Genomic DNA, 13,750 nt, shown 5'->3' on the forward strand with positions numbered 1-13,750 from the left:
GAGAACGTCGGGTCTTGGGATCCTGGTGACCTGTGTTGGAACCAGAGGACGTCCGCAGGGACCAGGCTGCGTGTAGTACATGACTTGACTTTACTGGGGAAAAGATACTATTGTTTGAGGATATGTGGACACGTGTGTGTGTGTGTGTGTGTGTGTGTGTGTGTTTGGTGAGTGAATGTGCCTCCATCTTTGAAATGTGCTTAACGTTTGTTGAGTGTATTCGTGTGGCTGGGAATTCTTTGTTCCTTTTTGTATGAGTGTAAGTGAATGTTATATGTGTCCGCCTTGGACCCAAGGGATATTAACTGACGTTCTCTATCCTCGTCCCTTCCTGTAGCTGATACGAGCTGGTGACCACACCCAAGAGGGCGTGTGCCGTGCCTCTGATCTGCTGGTAAACTGCCATTGTACCTGTCCAGCCACCCTCCACTAAAGGCGCAATAAATGGTTGGTGAACAGCGGGAAGCGAGCCGCTCTTACCTACCAGTCCTGGTGGTGGCTGATCCTTTGAATACGATGGGACGTCTTGAACACGACAGTACGACCCTTGAGCACGACGGTACGACCCTTGGGTACGTTAACCTGGCCTTTGACCTCACTCTTAAGATTCAGGTCAAAGAGAAGACCATCATACCTAAGGGTCGTATCGTCGTGCTCAAGGGTCGTATCGTCGTGCTCAAGGTTGTCGTATCGTCGTGCTCAAGGGTCGTATCGTCGTGTTCAAGGTTGTCGTATCGTCGTGCTCAAGGGTCGTATCGTCGTGTTCAAGGATCGTATCGTCGTGCTCAAGGGTCGTATCGTCGTGTTCAAGGATCGTGTCGTCGTGCTCAAGGGTCGTATCGTCGTGTTCAAGGATCGTATCGTCGTGCTCAAGGGTCGTATCGTCGTGCTCAAGGGTCGTACCGACGTTGTTCAAGAAGGATCCTACAGTCATGCTCAAGAAGTTAATGCAGCCGGCTGGCTGCCTCTCGCTATTAAATCGCTTAGTGCACGGTAACCGATTCTTTATGAGTGGTAATCCGACAGTGGGAGTCAAGTTGCACTCTTCCACTCCAGCCCACTTACTTCACTCACAAATTTTTTACAGTGGATCGATTTACAACGCACCGTGGCACGTGCCCAGGGGAAGCAGACTCGTTATATTGTATAAATACAGCAGTGCCCCCCCCCCCCCCCCCACCCCTAGAGAGGCAGCGAAGGAACTGATTCATACTCTACAGCTGTTGCTTCTGGCCTTACGTTCTACAGCTACTGCAGCTACTGGTCTTGCACTTCACAGCTGCATCTACTGGCCTTACACTCAGCTGCTGCTGCTACTGGCCTCACACTCTACTCCTGCAGCTACTGGCTTTACACTCTACAGCTGCAGCAGTTAAAAGTATTCACCACAGCTGCTGGTACTAGTCTCACACTCTACAGCTGCTTGTTCTGGCCTTAACACACAGCTGTTACTACTGGTCCCACACTCTACACCTGCAACTACTGACCTCACTTTACAGCTGTTGGTGGTGGCCCCACACTCAGTAGCTGCAGCTAAAGGCCTCACATTCTACAGCTGCTGGTATTGGCGCCACACTCCACAGCTGTAACTGACCTCACACACAGCTGCTGGTGTTTGACCTGACCATTTCATCGCATCCAAGAGCCGTATGTATGGTCGTGCTCAAGAGATGAAGAACGGTGCACCATGCCCCGCACCCGAACACTGACGGGGAAGAGCACAAGACAAGCACTTCGACTGCGTCGTCTCTCGGAGCTTGGCCAGACCAGGTCCTCCCTGCCTGCTGGTGTGGCAGGCTGTGAAGGCTGGGCCTGTCATGGTCGTCCATCATTACCACATCCTGTGAGCCCGAGCGGTGCTCGCGGCTGTAGCAACACTAGTGGCCAAACCAGAGAGAGAGAGAGAGAGAGAGAGAGAGAGTACCTTCAACGTGATTTTGGCGGAGATGTGTATGGCTAGCGTGTTGCGCTAACTGCGCGTCTTCTGGTAAGGTGATAACGGTGTTTTCTCACATCACGTATTTGCCAATACTGGATTCATCTGGAACTGGTTTCAACCTCCTCTCTAAGTTTCTCTGCTCGTCCCATACACATTCCGGCTTTCGCCTGGTTGTACCGGGCTATCATATTACTGGGTGCTTTGGAAATCGTGATGTTGAATGTAATAATTACGTGTTGTTGATGGTCGGGTTCACCCGCTAGACTCGGTACGTCTGTGTAAAATATCTATAAAGTAATATTACTTGATTACGTATACTAAGACTCATATAATGGTTAGGTTCCTGATTCGACAAGGAGTAGGTAGATATGTGTGTGTTGTAAGTCCACTGTGCTCACATATTTTTGCACCGTCCTCGTGATGCTAGGACGAGTAGCGACCATCACTGTGTCCGTATAACCGTCTGAGAGGCGTCCCATCCTTCCACTGGTGAAGTTCACTTGAACATCGAATTCTGATACGAAATTCGCCCACAGTGTTAAGAGACTTTGGGAGAAAATCTTTAGGAATATGTTTTGCACCACAACTCTAGTGCATAATCATACGATAACTCATTTATTTACGACAAACAAGGTTATTACGAATATGTAGGCAGGTTCTCCGATGATTTCAGTCATATGAATTTTTTTCTCCGGACGAGACGTTACCCTGAAATTGCGCCTCACATGGATAATTCGATTCCAGTCACTGAATAATCTTTTCCAGCGGATATGAAAGGAATGTAGACTGTAAACAAGTCCTCCTATGTCCATAAAGTAAGACCTGTGGTGGATTTACACGACGTCTCTTGTCGTCTGTTGGGTGAGGAACCTAAGTTCCCTCAACTGGCCAGACCATTAACATTAGTCAGGATTTTGGTTGTGAAACGAAGGCATAAATCACCGCGAGTGAGGTGGATGCAAAGAGTTTTCGAGGGTGTATTTTTCCCTACGAGGCTGATGGACGACCAGGGAGAGAGAGAGGTGCGGGAGGCGGCAGTGGTCTCTCGCGTGGGTCGACGCCTGCCCCTCCAGCCGAACACCAGGACCCATCACGCCCTCCCTTATGCCTGGCTCCCCAACCGCCCTGTTCAGCGTGTGGTGGTGATGGTGATGCCCGTCGAGGAGGGCAGGTAGGACGGGATGTGGGAGAGGTGTGCTATGTGTGTGTGTGTGTGTGTGTGTGGGAGGAGGTTGTTATAAAGGCGTGTGTGTGTGTAGGATGGAGGATGAGATTTGTACGCGGGAGGGAGTATTGGCATGATGCATGTAAGAGGAGGGTAACGACGGAATGGTGATCGTAGAAATGACTATTGAGATGGGTTATACGAGAGAGTGTGTCTGGGAGGGGTTGTTTAGGCGGTATATATTGGGGAGAGGGTGCTTGGGTGCTGTATTTGGGACGAGATGCTGGGATAGTGTGTCGGGGATGTGCTTACTAGGACGATGAATGAGGGAGGATGTGTATGGTAGAGGTGCTTGGTACAATGTGTGTGTGTGTGGGAGGGGGAGGCGGCCGGTGTACCTGTCTAGCCATGCAGGAGTACCTGGTGCTCCGGGGATGATGGGCGGGACCCACAGCGTCAGCACCACGCCCGGGACCCTACCGTCAGGTTCTTGCTTCCCATTACGTCGTGCTGATCATATCTCGACGCCCGCCTCCTCCACTGCGTTCCTAGACTGACGCTCCAAGGGGAAAAAGTCTCGCGTGTGTCACTCGAAACAGACGTCCCTCCGAGTGATGCCAGACAATTTGAACGAGTGCCGGGCGGAGGCCTACCGCTGCAGATCCCTGGAATAACTTCTTGAACGAGGCCAGCTGAGAGGCCCAGACTTTTTCGAAATTACGTGGTTAGTGTGATTGATAACACCGGCTGTTGACTTATTGAACAAAAACGTTCTGGTTTTTACCAGATTAATCGTTTGCTTTATGTAATTTTCTCCAGGTCTGCTGTATGTATATTCTCTTAATTTTTCATGATATCTCCAATCCTGTTTAAGTTCCTTTAGTTCATATTCATTTGGCGAACTGAGTATAATTAGTTTTTCCATCGCAATGTCGTTCTTTCGTCTTTGGATTACATGGTAAGAGTTCTCCCGAACAATACTGTTTCTCGGAGATTTTAAGATCCTCTCCCGGAGGTGAGGATATGGCAGAAGGCGCGGGTGCTGCGTGGGAATCGAGAAATTAAGCTTCATGAGAAAAATATTAGGTTCGCTAATACATAGTGACCGAACTGAGCAAGACGTCAAGAGAGGTATTTCAAACTAGCAGGTTGGAAAGTTGAAAATATGAGTTAGATCCACGATTGATAAAAGCTGGGTTTAAGCAGGGGTTACCTCGTGTGGGCTAGTAGGCCGTCTGCAGTGTCCTATATTCTTAATGTTTGTTCATTGCCTTCTCTGTATACCTCGAAGGTTGCAAAATTCTTGTGCCCGGGTAGTACTTCTGCTAGGCTGTCATAAAGTCTTTATCTTTTACCCAAATGATCTGGAAGCAATGAGGAAAAGTCAATAAAACTTTCATACAACTTGTTATATATATATATATATATATATATATATATATATATATATATATATATATATATATATATATATATATATATATATTATATAGTAAATTAAATATTAATAATATATATCTGTATATTTATATATATAATATATATATTATTTTTTAAATATATACTTTATAATATATATCATATTGAAATTTATTATTATTTATATGTTATTTCTTATTTTTAGCGGAGACAGCGGCAAATAAAAATATATTCTTAAATTATTTTAATAATTTATATAAATTTCTTTTATTTTATTTTTTTTTTTTTTGTCGTTCTCCCGTTTTGCGAGGTGAGCGCAAGAAACGGAGAAAGAAATGGCCAACCACCCCATAACAATGCCTTGTCATTCCACCACGACACGTCAACCCGGATACCACATCGGGCCAGTTCCTCTATCTTTGCTTCTTTCACCTCCTGCATGTTCAAGACCCGATCACCAAAATCTTCTCACTGCATCTTCATCGTTACTTGGTCTCCTCTTTTTTCTCTGTTCCTCCCTCGGACATATATCCTCTTGCATCTTCCCCTTGCATTTTCTCAGTGACCAAAACCATTTCAAATCACCTCTTTGCAACGGCTCTTTTAATCTTCTCAATTCTCTACCATTAGTTAGTTACTCGATCAAGGTCCTAACACCTAACACATATGTCCATCAAACATCTCATTTCAGAATATCATTTCATGCAATACTTATCATAGTCACGCCTCGCAACCATACAACATCTTGGAACCGTCTACCTTCATACTAAACATTTTTGCTTTCCGAGTAATGTTCAGTTCCACAATTTTTTTATCCAGAATTTTCACCTCCCACTTACGTCCAACTTAACTCCAGCTAGGTTCCAATCGCTGCAAGATATCTCCACTTGCTATACTAAATACGACTAAAATGATACCCGAAGACGGTAAAACCTGAAAATCAAAATACACTAATTATACATGACCCGTGAATCCCATATTCTGTAGTCCGAAAAATAAACTGACTTTCATATTCAATTTATTTATATAAATTCTTTTCTCAGTACAACTTAGATAAATCTAGTCATATATATATATATATATATATATATATATATATATATATATATATATATATATATATATATATATATATATATCTGCTTGACGGAGGCTAACATGTTAAAATATTAAACAAATCAAAATAATCCTGTGTACCTCAGTTAAGAAAAATATGATCATTCATTATTTTCAAAATATTGGAAAACTTTGTATCAATCATCATGCTGCGATATTGCACGGAACTTCATAGTTCATAGTCTTAATCGTTAACTTTCTTATTTTTCGTAAGAATATTGTACAATCCTTTGAAAGTCACTTTCCTTAAAACTTCTGATTTACATAACTTTCGAACGAATAACCCAAAGAAGTGGAATATGGTTTATTTTGTAGATTCTCTTTACTAAGCCCATGTTGAGATAGTTTCAATGGTGTAGACATACTGACTGGGGGGACGCAAAAGGAATCAGATACCCTTTACACACACACACACACACACACACACACACACACGGAAGGCACGGGGCCGCTCGGTTTCATATCTTGGCGGCAGTAGTCGCCCAAAAACCGATCAAGCCCTTCATTCTCCCCTCGGGGATGGTCGATTAATGTGTACTTGGCTCAGTTTTTTCTTTTTTTTCTGTGTGTTTGTGTGAATGTGTTACCGCCGCACTCCACCTGCTTGAGGCTACATCACGAGGAAAGAATCACCTGTGGTGAGGCTGCATCATCGTCAGTTGAGGGGACTGTCTCACCAAAGAACTTGCTTTCAAGTGTACTGCAAACTTGAAGTTACAGGAACCCCTGGATTAGGGGTCCTAAAGGTTATATATATATATATATATATATATATATATATATATATATATATATATATATATATATATATATATATATATATATATATACACACACACACACACACACACACACACCATCATATCCAAGGGTCGTAACGTCGTTCTCATGGTACATAAAAATAAATATTCAGCGAAGTGTTCAAGTGCAAATGTTTTTTTTTTTTATGAATATTCAACATGGCATCCAGTGTTACAGTGGACAACAACTCCAGCAGGCTCCTCCAGGATATGCGTGATATGCATGATGTTCTCCAGACTTGCCTGTCACCACCTACAGTACAGTATCAAAATGATACCCGAACAGACGGAAAAACTCTGAAAAAAACCACAAGGAGAATGATGTTTATCATGCATCTCATGCCGTATAGGAAGTCCCACTGGTTTATTGTTGTGAGATGTGATAAGATGCCGAAAACAGATAAGAGCTGACCGTTTCATATTCATTTATTTATATATAGAAGAATCATTTCTCATGTTTGAATATTGGATAAGATAGTAGATTTCCTAGTGACGTGCATGAGAATCGACACAACATTTACAAGATGTGTGATTTACCACCGGTGTATTAATTTTCTTCAGTAACCTGTGATACCGATGATTAAACCTAAAGTTATAGAATTATTCAAATAGTTTGTGGTGTCAGGGCTGTCCATCTGGCGAGCTAGAGCAACAGGTTAAGGTGGGTGGTTACCGAAGCCACGCCCTGCCAGCGACGACGCCGCCCGCCACTGTCTCCAGTGTTGACACAGCTCACACGTTACGTTGACGCAGCCTAGCTATGTCAACAGACCCTGCATCCCGTGTTCACCCGGTGTTTGAACAAGTCGTGAGACCAACACCACCGTATTATTGGAGGGTGTTGGCTGGCTGGAGGTGCAGGAGCTAGGAACGTGTAGCAAAAAGAAGTCACCTGAATATGGTTCCATAAAAACACAGGAGATGAGCCGAACGTGACCAGCAAAGTGGGGGTACATCTTGATCTCTTTCTCGTTTATGCGATGGTAATACTCACCATAAAACAGTAATAGTAGTTAATCTTCTAACAGCCACACTATACTTCAAATAGCTATTTTGTCTGGGAGCACGCTGATTGGCTGATGCAATCAAAGCTTTATCCAGCGATTGGTTCACCTGTGTTGTTAAACTGACAGAGCGCCCATGAAACCTAATGCAGACGAATGTAGGCCACCAGAATTTACGTACATGTATATCCCCATTCATACCATGACAGTAGCCTCTTCATTTCATACAAACTTAGTCCTTTGTTACAAGCAGTTTGCCAGACTTGTCTAGTGAACCCATGGTTTTTTTTCACTCGCGCCTTCCCTCTGCAGTTGAGTACCTGCATACAACATAGACTTTCCATCTTTAGATTTTCTTTCGACGTCATCTCAAGGTCCTCATATACGTTCTCTTTGTTATTCATTTTGTACGAACTTGTTTTTATCATGTCTTCATACTGTATTTTTTTTTCATTTCACACGTATCTTTTATTGAGAAGATTCCGCTTCTTCCGAACCAGTTTCTCTTAGATCAATTTCCTTAAATCTTCATTCCACCATGTTGTTCCTCTTCTCCACAATTTAACTTCGCATTACGATGACACACACCTGTATGACATCCTGTCAACCATTTTCATTCATTCACACAACCTCACATTGTGCAGTTTTATCGATATCTGTCACTCTGCGTTAAACTTCTTTTTGGAAGTACAATAAGTTGTACACACAGTATTTCAAGTTACATCCATATTACTTCTATTTTCATTCACGCGCCTGTTCCTATACCATCTAGATAAATTGTCAGAACCCACTATATGATCCAAAAATCTCTTACAAAACCCTCTCAAATCGATTGTTTTTTTTTACTGCAGACATCCTTTATGCTTTGTTAGCACCGCCTTCACTTTAGCTATACCACATGTATCTATAGACATCCATTTGTTGAAAGAAGATAGTTAAGAAAGTCACACTCGTTCATGGAAATATGTAAATGATGGATAATGACCGTATGTTGAACCACAGCCAGATGTGATAGACCACAAACGCAATGTACTTAATGGGCCACAAATACTATGTATATGATGGATCAATACCATTATGTATGTGACAGATCACGACCGTCATGTACATGATATATCACGACCAGCATCAAGTGCGTAATGGGCCAGGACTATCATATATCTGACGCATCAGGACCATCATGTGTGTAATGCACATGGGCGTTACACACTTTTCATGAATTAGGCACATTAAAAAGTAGAAGTGCTTTACCGTGTGCATATATTATTCACGGCTAGCTCTACTCGTATGCGATTCAAGCATTTTAAAAACATTCAGAGAAAAATCGTCACCAATGATCATGTATTCCGGTAATGCAGTTGAGAATTCAACAATTGCAGAGTTGAATTTGAGCTCACTTTACATTCTTTACGCCGCTTGTTGACGCAAGAGCTCAAGTCACGGACGTCTAATTCAGCCAAGATAGTTCAAAATCTCTGCATTCCTTTTTATGTATTTTTTCCTATATAGCGAATTTTTTACGTAAAGATCTTTTTTTGATATTGAAAGAAATACGGAAAGAAGTGACTTATTTGTGTCATTATTTTGATTTATATGCAATTATCGTAATATGGTCTTGCTAAGAGACATTTCCCATACGTCCATATGAATAAAGTATGATAAGATACAACTCCGAATTGGAACCTCTTCAGACAAGTGTTCCCGAGAAGCGCGCATCCTCCTTGCGCAGACTTGGTGCCGCCAGGTCTATCCGTCTGTTGCTGCCGGACGTACAAGTATTCCATCCCGCTTCATACATTACTTTTCAGAGAATCAATAGAATACCAGAATTAATTTATATGTTTAAGTATTATAAGAAAATCAAAATGATCCGAAAAATACCTGAATTTTAATTCACTGGCAAGATTTGTGTGTTTTGTTTACATTGGCACCTGTACGATCTATTGTGAAGTCGGCCACAGAATGTTTCTCGCGAGATGTTAGAAGTTTACCTTTATACCCCGAAGTAGGAGTACGGAAGGTTTATCACTTGAACCCGTGAATACTGTTGATCGTATCACATTCATTGGAGTCTCCAGCAAGATACTGTCAAACTACAGTATTCATTAACAGAGGAAGATCAACTTAGAAATTACAATTTCGGAAAATAATGAGGATTTATTAATATAATGAACCTTTCAAGTGTGAGGGTTGACCCCTAACAAGAAGATTCCCTACCCAGCCTCAGAATCAAAGCAATCTGATTACGAACCCATATATTCGGTTACCTTACCCGTTGTCACTCACAAACATGGCTTGTCACGTCGATTAAGGAGAGATTTACTGGGATTCTGGGACAAAAATAGTTGGTCCCGGGGCAGCAGTGTGTTTATGGTGCTGGTGAGGTGTATGGGAGGCGGCCCGGGGTGGGAGAGGTAGGGTGGGAGGGGGCTTGGCCCCACTACCACGCCAAACACTACCCGGACATTTCATTCATTATTGCTCGCAGCAGTGTAAGCATCACTGGTAAGTGATTAATGGTTTTCATTCTTAGTAGTCAGAACTTAGTCTCTGTCTCTCTCTCTCTCTCTCTCTCTCTCTCTCTCTCTCTCTCTCTCTCTCTCTCTCTCTCTCTCTCTCTCGTCTCAACACACAGGTAGGATAAAGGCACCCAGTCCACAGACGTCATTTCCTCACATGCATTACTTGACAACACATAACTCACACGACTGAAGTTCTCCGTAAATAGATTTTCCTACGGGGAACGCTACGCGCAAGCCCTGTCGTCTCACAGAATTTCGTCCATAGTACTCTCAGTCTCTCAGGTAGCTGTCTTTTCTTTCTGTCCTACCTACACGTGGGCAATCATTCAGTCCACGAACATGCAGTCTTTCCGTGTCACCTAACTCACACAAATCGTTCTTTGTAACTGTATTGTCTTTCTGGTAGAGCTGCGAGCTAACCCTGCCTTTTGGCAAAATCCCGTAATTACGGTCGTATTAACACACACACGCATATATATATATATATATATATATATATATATATATATATATATATATATATATATATATATATATATAATGCTTTTAAAGGCCTGCCTTTAGCTCATTCTGAGGCCAAATTGTATTATTACACCTTATCCTTTTAGGCTGTTTGAGGCTGCGGCTTGCCGGCGTAATACATGTCTGCAACTAGTTTTGGTCGGCCTTCCTATGTAGGTTATTTGTTATTGACGCTGAACATGTCGAACGATTTGTTTCACAGTGTATTCTGACGTATATATCTTTGGAGATGTTTATACTTCCTGGAATACGGTGAGAAAAACTGAAACTGAAAACAGCACAGAACCTGACGTAACCTTAGCATATATAACCTAAACTTCTTAGAAAAAAGTCATTCTGCATTTGAATGCACTGGAATTTATTTTAAAAACTTCGTTTGATATGATTGTTTTTAAAGAGACCTTACTTCTTAGTAGTCTTTATTAATATGTATTTGCCCGTTATTTATCAATATTTCTCCACTGGGTGACCCATGATGTTTCTAATACTTGCAGGGTGTGTTTTGAACAATTTCGGGCCTGGATACTCATATTGGTTTATGTATTCAAGTCACATGCTGATTTCGTGTAAGAGAAAATCTTAGATACAGATCATGTTAGGAGGTTTCTTAATTTATTTTGTGTACGATTTAATAACCATTCTTCCAAAGAATTTTCGTTTGCGTTACATCTTCCCTTTGCGCTTCGTTGAAAAGCATAAATCACCAATCATTCTCAGTACTTAATATTTTTGAGTCTCTGTGGGCTGTGTGTGTATCATTGCACATTTTTATAAACGTAAGATTTTCGCCCGTCTTTAGGAATGATAGCAGGACATTATTCTAGTCTGAAGAGAATAGGTGCTTTGAAGAGCGCGTCATTCGTTCTGCCTGGCTGGTCTTGAAGGTTATTCCTCTTCTTTGAAGAGGCAAGGGTTGCTCGGATGCGCTCGCTTAAGGGAAAGTCACGAGACATTATTTTTACTAGACTTTTACATGTTCATTTTATAGTGTTTGTTATATGTCCGGTATGTTGCACAGTTGTAATATGTCTTCATTTACTATCCCCCATCAGGAAATAGTTGAAATGTTTATCCATTTAATAAGGTCATTTTCTTTTATTTTTTTTTTGTGGCCTAAAGGTGGACTTGTTATGATGTTCTTTTATAGTGCCTGTCTCGATCGTTTTCCTTCTTGTAATTGTATCATGTGAATTACGGTGCAAAGTTGTGGTTTGTGGTTTCATGTTTCATGTAGGAATTAGAAACATTGAATATGCAAGTACAATTATATATATATATATATATATATATATATATATATATATATATATATATATATATATATATATATATATAATGATTTATCATTGGGAAAGAAGCTAGACTATGCTGACGAATAACTAGGCTCAGGAACAAAGAGAGGTCAGGAGCGCAGCAGAGACTTGCACAAGGTGTTATACGAGGGGATAAGAAGGCAAGGAAAGTTCAAACTCTGGTATTATGGTTCAGAAACTCACAAGATGTTTCACAAGCAAGACTGAATACATAGTACGGTTGTGAGTATGGTATAAGGAACTAGAGCTTAGGTGAGTTAAGAGTCTTACAGCAGATGGTGGATTTGGCTGAGGTGAGGAACAAGTTTTTGTGAATAGCATCCAGAGTAAAGCAGACCTTACAAGAATGGCAAGAATAATTTTTAAACTGAAATTAGGGTACACCTTTCCATGACTGGGGGTTGCCGCGGTATCTGTCGGTCGAGACTTCAGTGGCAAGGATGCCTTTAAATAACTAGATAATGAAGGGAAGGGAATGGAGACAAGGGATGAACATATGAGCAGTAATATTGTAAATAAAGAGAACGTTGAAAAAGAACGGATTTTTTATTAGGAGTGAGATGTGTAATATTAAATTGCTAGATATAAGATGGATGAGCAACGGGCAGTAATAAGTACATAGGATATCATGATGGAACAGGAATCATGAGATTTTCTTCCTGAGAATCATACAGAAGGCTTCATTTTGTTGGTATTTCATATTAATCTGGGCAAATATAACCGGTAAGTTAGCACAATTTTTTTTTCAGTTATTCTGAACGTTTTCTTATAGCAGTTTATAACAAGTTATAACCGTTGACCCAATGTTTTCATCTTACTGTGATTGTGTGATTTTTTAAATTTTAGTTGTAAGGCTTCAGGGAACTGAATGCCCTCATCACTCGCTTAAGTTTGCTCCTAAGAAAAATATTTTTCAGAAAGGTTTGAAAAAATGTGGAAATCACCCCAGAACATTAGAAAATTAAAGTGAGGGAAAAAGTGTCATTATTGGTGATATAATCCAAAGGGATTCCTGCAAATGAATAAAACGAAGATCCCAGGCAAAATTGGCGCTTGATTTACAGCAGAGTGCTGTTGATAATGAACCAGTCAGTATTTTGAATAGACTCTTTACATCAGTTTTTACAAGAGAAAATACCGGGCTATGGATATTTTAATGGAAATCAAGAAAAAGTTATGTGAAATTTGAGTTAATGGCATCGACGCTGGTAAGCAAATAGGTCGATTAAAGCCTCGTAAGTTGCTGGAATCCGATGAAATATATGTAGGCGTTGTACCAGAATGATGAAGGGTAGCTAATATACTATTTCCAAAAACGGGGAGGGATCTAATCTTAAGCTTTGAATTATCGTCCCATTAGCTTAACAGGTATTGGAGTAAAGATTACTTGAATCGGTAATAGCTAACTCAACACTACTCATGTAGGAAATCAAAGTAATTAGGGATTCACAACGTGGGTTCACAAATGGACGTCCATCATGCCGTATAATTTCCTTGATAATTATTTATCTCGACTTCAATAAAGATTCTGATGGGGGACCACATGAGAGCCTAATCGCTAGATTGGATTAGGGTTTTACCATCGGTTTGGAGGCAGGAGATTAAGCATGAGCAGGGTAACATCTGACTGGGGTCCAGTTTTACCGGGGTGCCACAGGGCTCAGTCCTGGGTCCACTGTTGTACTGTCTGAATGGACGAAATAATGACAAGAGGGTACTTTGTTTCATATCTAAGTTTTTCTTGCCTCATATCTAGCGAGGTTGATTACAGGAATGTAAAGATAATACTACATCGACAACTAGCAAGAGGTAGAACTCCACTTCGATTATGCTGCACTGAACAGACAATGACAGCATATGAGAAGGATAACAAAATAATAGTCTTAAGACACCTCTGTGAAAGCAGATTAGGGAAAACTAGTGTGTAGAGAGGCGAAGGGTGAGATTTCA

General features: G+C 41.2%; 1 protein-coding gene across 2 annotated transcripts in view; it reads left to right on the forward strand.

The window, feature by feature from the left end:
- The first annotated feature begins 9,425 nt into the window (after positions 1–9,425).
- Positions 9,426–13,750, forward strand: part of LOC139765490 (interference hedgehog-like) — a 150,324-nt gene continuing 145,999 nt past the window's right edge. The window contains exon 1 of one of the 2 annotated variants that reach the window (XM_071692921.1): positions 9,426–9,948. The gene's annotated coding sequence lies outside the window, so the exon portion shown is untranslated. The remainder of the gene's footprint in view (positions 9,949–13,750) is intronic. The other variant, XM_071692922.1, reaches the window with a different exon arrangement.

The sequence above is a fragment of the Panulirus ornatus genome, chromosome 55 (assembly GCF_036320965.1).
Source record: "Panulirus ornatus isolate Po-2019 chromosome 55, ASM3632096v1, whole genome shotgun sequence".
Lineage (NCBI taxonomy): Eukaryota > Metazoa > Arthropoda > Malacostraca > Decapoda > Palinuridae > Panulirus > Panulirus ornatus.